The sequence below is a fragment of the Vigna unguiculata genome, chromosome 9 (genome assembly GCF_037176805.1).
Source record: "Vigna unguiculata cultivar grain cowpea cultivar isolate G323 ecotype 2 chromosome 9, ASM3717680v1, whole genome shotgun sequence".
In the NCBI taxonomy this organism is placed as follows: Eukaryota; Viridiplantae; Streptophyta; class Magnoliopsida; order Fabales; family Fabaceae; genus Vigna; species Vigna unguiculata.
Window position 1 is genome coordinate 1,520,392 of NC_140800.1, and position 15,156 is coordinate 1,535,547.

General features: G+C 28.3%; 1 long non-coding RNA gene across 1 annotated transcript; it reads right to left on the reverse strand.

Moving 5' to 3' along the window:
* Positions 1–13,412: 13,412 nt before the first annotated feature.
* LOC114195844 (uncharacterized) lies at positions 13,413–14,023 on the reverse strand. The gene is made up of 2 exons (XR_003606584.2): positions 13,721–14,023; positions 13,413–13,605 (listed from the first exon to the last, which is right to left on the reverse strand). It is a non-coding gene; the product is annotated as an uncharacterized LOC114195844 (long non-coding RNA).
* Positions 14,024–15,156: the final 1,133 nt, after the last annotated feature.

Genomic DNA, 15,156 nt, shown 5'->3' on the forward strand with positions numbered 1-15,156 from the left:
TTACCAATGAACAAACCAAAACTGCAATTCTTCCGGTGTTATGAATAAAACAAAGTTAAAATATAAAGAAAATAAAAAATAGATATAAACTAAGCACAAATATCTTCTTGATGGAAAGAAACATTGAGGAAAAAAATTGCATTATTTGACAAGAAAGTTTTGTAAAAATATAAAATAGAGATCTACTTTATCTTTATAAGTACTTTTTAGTTTTTGTAAGGTATATTTAAATCAAAAGTTGTCGTTTCCGGTTAGTAATCCTGACATTATGGATACTCTTTACAATATTAAGGTTAAAAAATGAATTTATTTATTTTATTTTAAAAATTATTAGATATACTTTAAGATATCGTATCTATTAGTAATAACATAGTTCAAATCAACAAAAATATTGTATTATATCTTGCACACATGTTTTTAGTAACTTGCAAGAATGAAAATGACTCTTGTGATGAAACATATTATATATATATATATATATGAAAAAATAATTTATATATGAGTGCAACAAAATTATTATAATATAAATATTTCATTACTATTAAAGAAAAGTGAGGCTTACATTACAATGTAATAAATACAATCATTTCTGCTCCTTATTTTTAAAGGACTGTCCCAAATTAGTTGGGCCTAGAGCTAGTCCATTAGGAGCCAAAGACCCTAAACCAGCCTAACACTCTCACTCCCATCTCATTTACAGAAAACATCAGTTCTCAAATCCTTTGTTCTCAACAGAAGCTCTGCTAGGGTTTGATTCTTAGCCTCCGTCAAGTTTGCTCAAACTCTTTCGACTCCACATAAGTTGTATCTCACTCCCCTTTTTCCATTCCTAGCTTGTTTTTGTGATTCCAACTGAGGGTCAACATTATAGCCTCGTTCCCTATCTGTCCATCATTTTTTCCAGCTCTCAAATATGCTTTGGGACCTGCTGCGTTTGTGGGCTTAGGGTCGAAGTAGTTTGCTAGCTTTTTTCAGGTAAGGGAAGCTAGGGTTCCTTAAGTTTTGTAGCATAAGGCTTATTTTATTGTTGAATCGTATTTTAAATGCTTGATTGATGTTGTGTATGCATGAAATCTGAGTTGGGTATGTCTCTACCGTGTTTTTGGAATGGTACTCACGTGGAAAACATGAGTGGCCTGTTAAACTCGCTTAGGCGAGTATGTGTTTCGCCCAAACGAGGAGCTCTCGCCTAAGCGAGGAGCATCTCGCCTAAGGGAGAATAACAATGGCTCCCCCTCCTCTGTTTCAAGTGGTTGCCTGAGCGAAGATCTCTCGCCTGAGCGAGAGCAATCTCGCTTGAGCGATATGGGTTAGCTTGAGTGAGAACTCGAGGTGCCCACTGCTCGAAAACTCGCCCAAGCGAGAGTTGGTAGCTTGAGCGAGGGATCCCCTCGCCTGAGCGAGAGTTACTGGCTTGAGCAAGGTTGACAACAATGAGTTTGGAGGATTGGATATTTCTTTTGTTGTAGTTGTTGGTTGCATGATTTACTTGACTAGTCCCATTCAAAGTATGAAATATGTGGATATGCATGAAATCTCTGATTGTATGGACTGGATTGATGAGTTTGACATGATCTCAGCATGTGACGTGTATGGTATGGTTGGTTATGGAAGTGACATGGAATGGGTATGAATAATTATGTTATGTGGATTGTTGGAATAAGTTGTTGTTATGGTTAGGACGTAATTCCACGATGGTTTCGTGGTGGTGCCTCATTAGTTTAGGGCGTAATTCCATGAATCTCTAGGTGAGATCTCATGGTGGTGCCTCAGTTGGTCGGGACGTAATTCCATGACCTCTATTAGTGGGAGTTCATGCTGGTGCCCCATCTATATAATTTAGTAAGGATTCAAGATAAGGTTGCATCCTGACACTCTAAAGAGTCAGTTAGTCTCACATAAAGCGTACTGACTCTAATGGTGAAAGTAGCAGGAGGTCTGAAACTCATTAAGGGCTAACCTTGTGTGTGGGGATGAAACATCATAACACTTAGCTCGGTAGAGCAGCTCGATAGAGCAGGGAAGTCCACCACAAGTGCAAGCATCCGCTGAATCCGACTAATTATATGTATCTGGATGAGTCGTGTTTGAGTCTTAGTGTATTGTTTGGAAAGTCATAACATGATTGGTTGACATATGCATCTTGGACTGTGAAATTGTATGTGACAGTATGATAACCTATTTTCTACTCTAGCTTACCCTTTTGTTTGTTGTATGTCTTGCTTGTGTGGTTCTCTCTTCTTGCAATGATCATCAATTTATTAATGTGAGCAGATGCGAGAAATCCTCGTGGCCAACATGGTGATGGAGGTTCCACTGCTTAGTCATGTGGACTTAGGCTCTACTCATTATGTCTTTTCTTAGGGCTACGACCCATGTATTGCTTAGTCTTTCAGATCTCATTTTGATTTTGATTACTGTTGAACTTTGTATCTTATCTTATTTTTGGCATCATAGTGTGCCTTGGATATTGTAAGGAGTAGTGTAATGTTTATACTCCAGGACTATGCTATTATATTATTATGTGTGATGTTTTCTTTAATTAGTGTTATTAATTAAATAGAGTGTTACATACAATATTATCAGTATCAATATAAGTTAAAGTGGTACTGTTCAAAGTTCGTAACGTAAGCTCGTCCGTTTATTTTGTTTATTTTGGTAGTTAATGTTTTTTTATTCCATGAAAGATTATTTTGGTACGTCTTTTCAAATAATGACTATAACCTCAAAAATTCAAAACTTTTTATATTATATGCATTATTAAAAAAATTTATATTTTCTGTCAATTTTATTTTAATTTTTTTTAAAAAATATTTTTATAAAATATTTTGTATAAAAAATTTTTTGTAATAAATTTTGTAAAAAATACTTATAAATTTTATAATTTTATAAAAAATAATTATCTATGAAGGAATTACCTATCAATTAAAATTCATAAAAAAAAAACAGATAAAAGTATTTTTTTACAATTTTTTAAAGAATTTATAAAAAAATTTGTATGTAATATGATAATTTTTAATAATGATATAACAAATCACACGTAAATTACATATGAAGTTAGTTTACACAGTATATTAAAATTATTTTTTTCAATATTTACATTAAAATAATAATAGTATTATTATTATTATCATCACCATCATCGTGCTGTCTTAGAATTTGTTTTATAACTTTTTATTGTAGAAAGGTAGACCGGACCAAGAAAAAGGGACATAACTGGTGCACAGTGTATTGTTTTTATATATTATTTTCTTCGACGGTCACATTAAGAAAAAAACAATTAAAGAGTAATTATTATTATCATGCTATCTTAGAAATTTTTTTATAATATTTTATTGAGGAAAGGTACCAGTGGACCATTAAAAAGGACATAACTGGTTCACAGTGTATTGTTTTTTTTATTACATAAAAAAATGATATAATTAAAAAAAAAATTTTGTTCATGTGTAAGTTATGCAAAAGATTGTTGGCATCGTAATGTGTTGTTTAGGAGCAGAATTGGTGTGAAAGATACGAATGGACCTACAGAGTGGCATGTGTTGATTCATGTGCCTCTGCCTCCACATATTCATATCCTCATCACCTTTTATTATCCTTCATTTGAAAGGGACTAATTACTCTCTTTGGGGCTTTTATTTATCACTATTCATACATAATCTTCCATCAAAATCCTTTTTTTCTTTCTTTTTTAAATGCTTTCGACTTCATTCAATAGGTTTTTCCGTGGTTCAAAATATATCTTATTGGTTTTTAATTACTTCTTTGAAACATCAAAACTAAAAATCAGTATTTAAAATTTTCTCTTTTAATTTAAAGAGTTAGCATATTTATAAAAGAGATGTTAAAAGAATAATTTTAATGGATATTTATAAATAATAGATAAGAGTATTTTAATCATGTATTTGTTAATCGAGTAGTACAGGTACGAATACGAAGGCATATAACTTTAAAGATGTTAAAGAAATTGATACTCAATCGCTCTCATAAAATTTATAAATATTGAATTAATCTAGTAATAGATACCCACAAACAAGAAATATTTTAATTATATGTTTATCGATGGATAAATAATATTTATGATATTCAACTTGTGAATGATAACAATTCACAAATCAACATTGTTCTTTAATTTTTTTTAGATGTTAAGAAAATAAAAATAATCAGAGTTATTGGTAAGAAAAATACTAACTATTACCTAATTGTTTAAAATTTAATTTTATATTTTTATTTATACATTCGAAATTGAAATTATTTTTTAAATTTATATTTTATGATGTAACTTAACTTTATTTTTAGAAAGATAAGTTTTGTTGGGTGAATTTTGTAGGGCTTTTGTTGGGTAGGGCTTTGTTGTGGGTAAGTTAGATTCTCACTAAACAAATATATACTTATGGAAATAAAAAAAATTCAAAGGAAACCAAATGTTAAGTGAACTAAGTACTCCCTTGAATGATACACTCCTTAGATGATATATTCATTATGTGAGTATATATGCTCGTTAAGGAAATATTTGTGAAAGTTATATAATTATTTTGTTTTGAGATGAAAATACTTAAGATGTGAAGTTATACCATAATCTAATGATAGGTATGTGAAGCTCACCAGAATTATGTCATAATTCATTATATTGAATTATTATAGGAGGTGTATTGAATAGGGATTCTGAAAGATAATATCTTTACTATACTAATTATCATACTCACATAAATGAGGATATTAGGTGACGAGAGTTGATAAATGTTTATATATTTTGGAGAGGGAATGTGAAAAAATATTTTATATTGTAGATGCTATTTGAATTTACAGTGTCATATGATAAAGACTTATCTATTGAAATATGAGGTTAAGTAGACTCAAGACATAGGTCATAATTTACTGAGAGTACATACAATATGTGCATATCTAAATTTGATTCAACTCCCGACTCTTCTGAAAGTAGAATATTTTGTTATTGGTGATTTTATTTATCTTCATTGAATGACTTTATGTGGTTGATAATTAAGATATGAGATCCTAACATGCTTTTTATATGATGTTTTAGCAATACCTTACTATGATTTGTGTGGTTGCAAGTTTTCATATGTTATGATTGTGCATTACATGAGAGCATAAAATAATATGCAGGTGGAAGTACTAAGTTGTAAATGACTAAAAAGAGTTTAGTGATATAAATAATTTTGTATATGCATATAATATATTTATATTCCTCTAAGTAATATATATTTTATTTTGAAAATTTTCATTAAAATGTTATAAATATATTGATGAAAATATATTTGTAATAAAAAAATAAATCTTATTTTTTTCTAATTTTGAGATTTTTAATAAATTATACTAAATATGTTATGTTGTGAGATTTTTTTAAGCAGAGATTAAACACTAATTAAATTTGAATCAAATTTATGTAAGAGTCTTTTACACAACACCTTAAAAAGAATTAAAGATTTTTTATTATCTAATATAAAATTTAGACTCACTTTATTTTTAATTATAATTATGATTATGAATTTTGTTTGATTATATAATAATCACATCATAAATCAATTAACAAATTCTAAAATCGATAAGTGTATGGATTTTTTGAGCTCCAAAACATTCAATTGTCTAGCAACACCAAGGTTCAATCCAGAAAATATATGGTAGATTGGATTGCCACCTCACAAAGGAGTATTTTCTGGCTCCATACATTGAAGGGTTAGTCTTACTTAGTAAGATTTTACTTTTAAGTTAGGGTAATTAATGAATTAACCAATTCTCAATTCTGAATCATTGTAGGTCTCTGGCAGTTAATAGTGATGATTCTTGATGAGTACCTAATTGTTTGGTTTTGCTCCATTCATAAGAAACCCAACCATGACATGAAGGACTATCTACAAGGGTAATGTTATAAGTTCCATAACATCCAATTACTATATAACAATTATGAGTAACATTTTTTCAATTTAACCAGAGTTATGGCAGCATCAAACCAGTTACTGAACAAGAGATCAAAAGATGTTCAATTTATAACTCCAAATGTTAAGAGTCACATCTATAAGTTAATTAATATTTATACAATTTATATGTTAGAATAATTTCTCTCTTTGCTATTTTAGTGTAACAGGCAAAATAGTTCTTTTGAATGCAGATATTATGTGATGCATTGGATTAAAACTATAATTAGGGCAAGAATTAATTGTTGATGATTGGATAAAGGTATATTTGTAAACACTTATAACTTATCAATTGTATGTTTTGCAGAACTTCACACATACTAACATATAATTATTGTTTTAGGCCTTCAATGATGCCTCACCATAGACAAAGGATGACATGTTAGAGATAAAGAAAGAGTTTTCATCTTATTTGCTCACAAAATTGGAAGAAACTTAGGTTTTTAGGAGTTTTTTCCCTTCACTTTATATGTGTTTTTAATAATTAGTTATATCTACTTTGACTTTGGTAATTATACTATTAATTTCATAAGTTAAAAGATAAAACTTGTTCTAGACCTTTTATGGATTTCAAGTGTTGGTTTTATGCTAAAACAAAACGAATATTTAAAAAAAAAACTTCAAATTTACATTTGACTGTGCATTAATAGACGTAAATTTACATTTGACTGTGCATTAACAGACGTAAATTTACGTCTGATACACAACGTCAGACGTAAATTTTTACGCATGATTGTTTGACAAATTTTACGTATGGTTACAGTCCATCGCACGTAACTTTACGTCTATTCTCTTGCGTCAGACGTAAATTTACGTTCACTTTATAGTCAAACATAAATTTACGACTAACGTTACTACGTATGACCTGAACTAGACGAGAAAAGGAAAAAATACCGGACATAAAAGACCTCTTTTCTGTTAGTGATGTTTGAATAACGACTAAATTAATCCAAATTTTAAAATTTAACCTGACAAAACAAGTCTGAATGAGTTCTAAAACAATATTTTTCTGTTTTTATTGATGAAAATATATTTGTAATAAAAAATGTTATAAATATTTCTTTTCGTATAAATTTGAGATTTTTAATAAATTATGCTGAATAATAAAAGTAACTTGGAACATTGTAAAGTGAAAAAGGTGGTTGAGTGAAAGTAATTGGAGTTAGACAAAGATTGTCCAATAATAAGACAAATAATTAGATTAGTGCATAATAGCTTTTTATGGTCAAAGATTAGATTATATTATTGAAAAGGGGCATAGGATTAGATTGTGCTGCTACAAATAACTTCTCCCCAAAAGGGGGGAGCACCTTCTCTTTTTTCTTTAATTTAATCATTTTTAAATTAAACAATCGTGCAATCATTGATGAATTTTAATTTAAATATATCTATGCTCTTTTAAATGTAACAAATATAATACAAAAATTTAGAACATAAATTAAATTTATTTTTTACAATATTATTGCTGATCAGAAATATTTATCAACTTTCTTGTTGAAAAATAAATAAGCTCTTATTACTTTATCTTGTCTCAATATCAACGTATTTGGATTGACACTACTAAAAATTCTTATGTTACATTAAATTTTTTTTGCAAATTTGTTAAAAAAATTTGCAAAAAAAGAATTTTTTTCTGCTATTTTTGCTAAGAATCTTAATTGGCAAGTAATTTTTTCGTGAATAATTATTTCCTACAAAATTATAAAATTCGTAAGTATTTCCTGCCAAATTTGTTGTGAAAAGTGTTTTATACAAAATATTTTGCAAAACAATTGGCAGCAATTTCCTACAAATTTTTTTCATAATAAAATTTATAAGTATTTCCTAAAAAAAATATTCAAAACAAAATTCGTAGGAAATATGAATTTTTTTAGTAGTGTGATGAGAGGTGGTTAATAGTAATTTTTAATATGAAATAAAAATATACATATATTTGTCTTATATATTTTAAATTATTAAAATATATTTAGTTCATTCAATATTTTATTATAAAATTTATTTAATTACAAATATGTCTGATTAATATTAAATTTCTGATAGTATTATATTAGTTTTATTATAATAAAATTTTTTTAATGAATATTTAACCCATACAAATATTTTTGTTAATATAGACAGAGATACATATAAAATATAAATCATATATTTATCAAAGTGTTAAAATAGAAACAATCATAAATTTTTACTTTTAAAGACAAATATGATCAAATTTTGACTGACCCGAATTTAGAATCCTTAATCTGATTAGAGAACTTAATTTGTCATGATTAGTGAATTATTTTTGAATCCTGTTTTTCTCTCGTTTACTAGCTTGAATCGTAGCCGGGATTTGACTAGGAACAATGCTAATCTATGGTTATGCAATCATAATTTTTTTATCTAAAAATAATTTTTATATTATAACAATCGTTTTTAAAGTCATATATTATATGACTATTGATTACTTCACCATGTAAAAGAATATGATAGTGTATAAAGAATAAAAAAAAAAAGGACTAGTAAGAGTATTTTATTAAAAATATTACATCAAAACATTGTTTTCATTAAACTATATTAGTTATCGTATTGTCATATTATTTTACACGTTTTTTTTCTGATTTTATTATATTTTATTTTAGTAAGAGAGAAACATATTTATACATGACGCTTAAGACGTGGTAAAAACCCTTATTCCTTAACTGTCTAAGTTAATCCTTAAAAAAAGTGAAATATACAAATTTAATTTCTGAATTTCTAAAAATATTCAAATTGATTGCTAGATGACATAGTAAAATTGATCCTTAAAATTTATATTTGAGTGACAAAATACAATTTAATAAATAAAAATATTTATTTATTTACTAAAATACATAAGTTCACAATCTTATGGGTACATAATTAATTTATTTAAAAAATAACCGTCAAGTATTTTTTTAACCATTATTACAATATTATTTCTTATTTTTCTTGAATTGTATTAATTTAATATAGTAAATGTTAGTATAGGCTCATATTTTAGATTCATTTACTTGTGACTTTTAAGGTTAATTTTGTATTTGTATATAACAAAACTCTTGTAATATTTTATATACAAACAATACTAGATAATCCTCTTTTTCATATATTTATTTGTTTTCTACATGGTATCAAGAGTCTCAAACAATCCATCATTAAGAAAGAATTATGCAGTTGTTCATCTTTCCTAAACCCTAAGCCTTATGTCTATTTCACAAATTTTATTATTGATAAGAGATTTTGGTTGTAGTTTTTCTTTCCTAAACCTTAACCCCTAAGCCCTAAGCCTCTTTTATAATTTTTCAGGTTTCACCCGATCACAATTTTATTTTTTACTTTGAGGCATTTTTGGAGGTCTTACACCATGTTCTTTATGCCATTTTAAGGTATTTGCAATCCTCTAATATTGAATGTATTATATATGTTTTGTTCGTTACTTCCGTTGTGTGGTTCACATTTTTATTTTGTATTCTATCTGTTATAACGACGTGTAAAGATTATTCTCTTCAGTCCTATTAGTATGTAATTGGATGATAAAAAGTATTCCTACTAAAGTTATGTTATGAAAAACTTTTTTCGTGGAAAGTTCATGAGGATTATATTTCAGGTGTTAAGGCAAAATTGATTGACACCAAAGCCAATGGATATGCTACTACTTTAGAGGGATAGGAAGTTGATAACTCTAAAATTATCACTTGGGTCAATAATTTTGTTACACACTCGATTGACGCTCAATTGATGTTACGTGTTGGCAAGTGTACCAAATCGTACAAGTAATACAGTGGACAAGTCCAAATATCTTCTCCCACAAGGACTAATGTGATTTAAATTTAATACATTGTTTACCGATAAAGGCACGAAGAACAAAACATTTTTTGTTTAAAATAAAATTAAATGTAAAATTTAGATGTAAAATATAAACAAAAATTGACACATTGAAAACAAATAGCTTGATTGAGGAAAATATAAGATAAAATCCTCACCGGGATTGGATTTCACAATTCCACTCAAATTGTTAATAACATGTTTCGATTTTGTTGTAGACAAGCTTAAACTGAAATAATAAAAACTCTATATCTAACAAATTTTACTATTATGTTTGCATTAATGATCAATATGTTAATGCTTAAGAATGATTATTAACCACACACACACACACACACACACACACACACACACACACACACACACACACACACACACACACATATATATATATATATATATATATATATATATATATGTCTAGCATGTGAAACCAATAGTTGTTTTATTCTACTCAGGTTTTCCAAACTATCTTTTCTAAATAGTCATAATCGTAAGTCTACTTAACTACCAGATTTTGTTTATTCCTCTTATTTCAGTTCATTTGCTGCTTTTATTGTCTCTATTCATTCATATTCATGAGCCTTCATCCTATAAAGAGGTCATTTGTGATCCACTTTGGCTGAATGTTATGACTGAGGAACTTACTACTCTATATTAGACCCATACATGGGATCTCGTTGCATTGCCACTAGGGTCCTATTGGATCTCATTGGGTATACAAAATCAAAACAAAAAAAGATGACTTAGTTGAAAGGTATTAAGCTAAACTTGTTGCTAAAGGATATATCCAAGAGTATGGCAGGGATTATATGAAACATTTGCTCATGTAGCACAAATGACTATTGTTTTTACCTTGATTGTTGTTGCTTCTAATTTTCAATGGAAGATTTTTCAAATGGATCTAAAGAATGCCTTTTTGAATGTGGATCTACATGAGTAAGTCTACATATCACCACATGTCTCGCACAAATCTGGTGAAGTTTGCAAACTTTAAAAAGCCCTCTACGGTCTTAAACAAGCACTTGGTGCTTGGTTTCAAAAGTTTTCTAGAGTAATTGTATCTTTTGGTTTTGTTGTTAGTCATCATGATTTTGCATTATTTGTTAGGAAACCCAATGCATGACTTATTTTGCCATCCTCATATGTTGATGATATGATTATTACTAGTGATGATTTTTGATGGAATTGCATCTTTAAAAACTGCATTATTATATCATTTTTCTATGAAAGATTTGTGTGTATTGCGTTACTTTTGGGTAATGAGGTTACTTCTTCTTCTAAAGATTATCTTCTATCTCAGTCTAAGTATATAACTTATTTATTTGTGCGTGCTCAGCTTAATTACTGACAAGAAGATTGTTGATACTCCTCTTGAGACAAGTTTACGATATTTCCTATCGAATGGTGTTCCTTGGACTGATTCTACTTTATATCAAACTATTGTTGGGAGTCTGGTTTATCTTAGTGTGACTCGACCAGATATTGCACATGTTACTAATGTTTTTAGTTAGTTTGTTTTAGCTTCCACAACAGTTCATTGGGGGTGTTGTTCTTCGTATTCTCAAGTATCTTTGAGACACTTAGTTTCAATATCTTTTGCTTTCTTCTACGTTATCTTTAGACTTGCGTATCTATTATGATGCAGATTGGAATGGTAATCCTAATGATTAGAAATTCATTACTGGGTGGTGTATTTTCCTTAGTGATTCATTTGTATCATGGAAGAGTAAGAAACAAGATGTTATATCTCGATCGTCCATAGAAGTTTAGTATCGCACCGTGAATTTGACTATTTGTAAAATTATTTGACTGTGTTGGTTACTTGCAGATATGAGTGTCTATGCGAAAGATTTTTCGCCTAACAATAAAAGTATTATTCGTATTGTTTGCAACTCTGTTTTCATGAGCAAACCAACCATATTGAAACAGATCGTCATTTTAGTCGTCATCATCTTCAACTTGGCACTATATCTTTACCATTTGTTCCTTCGGTTCTATAGATTACAGATAAATTTATCATACCACACTCCATTTTATGCTTTCGTTTTTTATTTGAAAACTTTCAATGCATTTAGTTGTAATATTGTGAGTTTGAGGAAGATGTAACATAAACTCATCTACTTGTGACTTCTAGGATTAACTTTGTGTATATATAATACACCTATTATAACATTTTATATACCATCAATACTATATAATCCTTTTCTTCATATATTTATTTTTCTTTCTACGGTAAAAATGTAAATATTCATGGGAAACTCGTGTGTTTTTTTCTAGTTGAAATTAATTATTGATCAATGAGAATGATAGATAGTGGACTATCTTTTCATAATAATTATTTGATTTCCTATCTTCATTTTTTCCATTGTCTCATTGATTATGCAAGAGAATATTCAAAAGGTCCAAGCCCTAAGACCATAGTCAAATGCAGCATGCCCTTTAATTCTTTGGTTAATAATTTTTAAGATTAGAAGACACAATTAGGACCCTTTTGATTCGTCAAATTGTCAGTAATTTAGATTAAATTTTCTTTTTGTCTGTGAGCTCACTGTGCAAGTAGTCCAATCCAACTTGAATGCTTAGTGCCTCATCACGGACTTTCCCTTCTTTTTTATTATTCAAACTTTTTATATAAAAAAACATCATGGACCCCACAAAAAGCACAAAACAAAAAATAATGATAAAATTCACATGTGCTGTGTTAAATATAATTTTTTTCTCTATCTTTTTTAACACAATGGTCCACTGCATTCTTCTAAACAGTGACCATCAAACTTTTGCCATTGAGAAAAAATATCTGCCGACTTAAAAGCAACATCCATAAGTAAAATAATTAATTTTCCTTTCTTTCGATTAAAATAATCGATGGTTGGTATATCAGATTGTCAACTGTTCATCATAGATTCTGGAATCAATTCTGCACTTTAATCTTAGTATGTACCAAAACCTATATATTTTGGTTCCTACTTGTTGCATCTTTGTCTTTATATATTTTTTTAAAACTATTATATAAAACAATAAAGCCTGATTTTTAAACATTTTTTCGTGCAATTTAGAATATAATTTGTTTTCATATAAGAAAATAAAGATAATGTCAAGTGTACGGGGATGATGATATATATTATCTATCTTGATGATGTATGACGTGGAAAACAAATTAACAAAATTTCAAGAAATAATTTGACATATAAAAAAGGTAAAGTTTCAGTGAATAAGTGTATATATAAATTTATTTTATGAAATTAAATTAGATTTAATTTTTTTTAATATATTATTAAAGTTGATCAAATATTATCAAGCCATTTACAAATAGATAGCTACACGTTGGAGATGTTTGACACAATTTATTTCCTCTATAGTGTTTCTTTTTTTGTTTACTATTGAGTCATTAATAAAAATCATTATATGATTATATTTATTCTTTTTAATTTAGCCAACATATAAAAGTGGAGGTACCCACTTGAGAAAAAAAAAACATGGGAATTGCTGGTTCAGTTGTTGCAAGTGTACCATTCATTATTGTGCACAGTGGAATATACTTATTGGTTGAGTGTACATCCAAATATTTCATATCATTTGGAAGAAAAGTTAAAAATAATTTATATATTTTTCTATTGATATACGTAATTTAAAAGTAAAACTGTGACAAAACTATCAAAACTTCAAAACGGGTAATATTTAAAAATATTATCTTTAACAGATTTAAAATATATATTATTGATTTTGGATTCTAACTTTAGTTCATTACCTTATAAGATACAAATATTGTCTGTCAGATTTGATAATTGATGAGTTTGCCCATGACAAATGCTGAAAGCCACAGATGAAGTTATCTTCTGCCAACATCAACCTAGGAACCATGTCCGATGAAGCAAATAGGGTTAGAAGCATGTTCTGAATGCAAACTATGACATATAATACATGAATCATATTCTACCCTACTTTACAAGAACATAATCATATACCATGAGAGTCACAAAAACAGTGGTCACCATTCAGCAAAACCACAATCTCATCATTCTGAAAAGTATTCCTTTGGCCATTAAAATATAAAGCTCTTGTAGGGAATGCTTCCTGAGACAGCACCACCTGATGAAAGCCATGAATCAGGAAAAGAGAAACATAACCATTATCTTGTTACAAGCACAACATCTGCGAAAAAAGTGAACATGATTTTCACTTCCAAGAACAAAATGTTCATCGTGCTGAAACCAGGTATATGAAAGACAAATTTCTGCTTTTGGAGGGAGTTAAGTAAGGAAGGTGATGATGCTTACCACAATACAACACAATTCCGACATCAAGTTGTTTATAGTGTTCATCAGAGTAAAAAACATAGATACTGGTCGTGTTTATGAAAATGACAGTGGTAAAACTTTTAAATTATTATAGGTATACCAAGTAATTAAAGTTAAGAGATGAGACGTAAAGTTTGACATGCATAATTTGAGATCTGATTTTGAAATCTGGAAGGAATATTTAATTAGAAGTTAGGTCTGATTAAGAAGAGGTTAATTAATCTTCCAATACTAATGTTTGGAATGAACGAAGAGGCGAGAGATTTTAAGAATTTTTAATGTGATAAACACAATCAAAGTCATTCAAATATTGGCATCTGTCACCTTCAGAAATATATTGGCATGTGTCTGTCTCATACATGATGAAAATAAACCAGAAAGAATCTTCAAATGGTTTTGTTTTTCTCCTTCTGTACTTTTTACTTTTTTTATTTGAAGGAGTAAGCAGAATCTTTTGTTGAGAAAGGTGCACATACTCAATATAAAATAAGGGAATGAATTTTCTTCCCTTGATTAAGTTAAGAGACCAAATGACATTGGCATCAAAAAGGACAATAACGATAAAATTAGTAGCAATAATACATGTAAATACACTTTTTATTTCTAGTTATATATATATATATATATATATATATATATATATATATAATATTTGATGAATACTCATAGACTGTATAAACACCAAATTATTATAAGGAAACTTTAGAATATATAATGTTACAAGAATATCAATTAAAAAATTGAACTAGATAAAATAAAATTAATTATTTTCAATCTTATATTTGTAAATTAATTATATTCAGTTTTACTTGCTTCATACATTGTCTTTAAACACATCAAAACACACACAGCTATTAAATATTATGTTTAAAATTTATTTTAAACGTAAAATCAAATTAAAGAAAACTTAAAAAAATATATATTTAAAAATTTAATAAAATAATTTATTTTAATAAAAAATAATTTTGATTAAAGCCACATCATTTATTAGAATATTTAAAGAAAATATCTATACTGCACAAATTTATTTTATCTCCCAGTCAAAAGAGCGAGCTGGCTGCACAAAACAAAGAAAATTACGCAATCGCACGTCCTCTCATGAA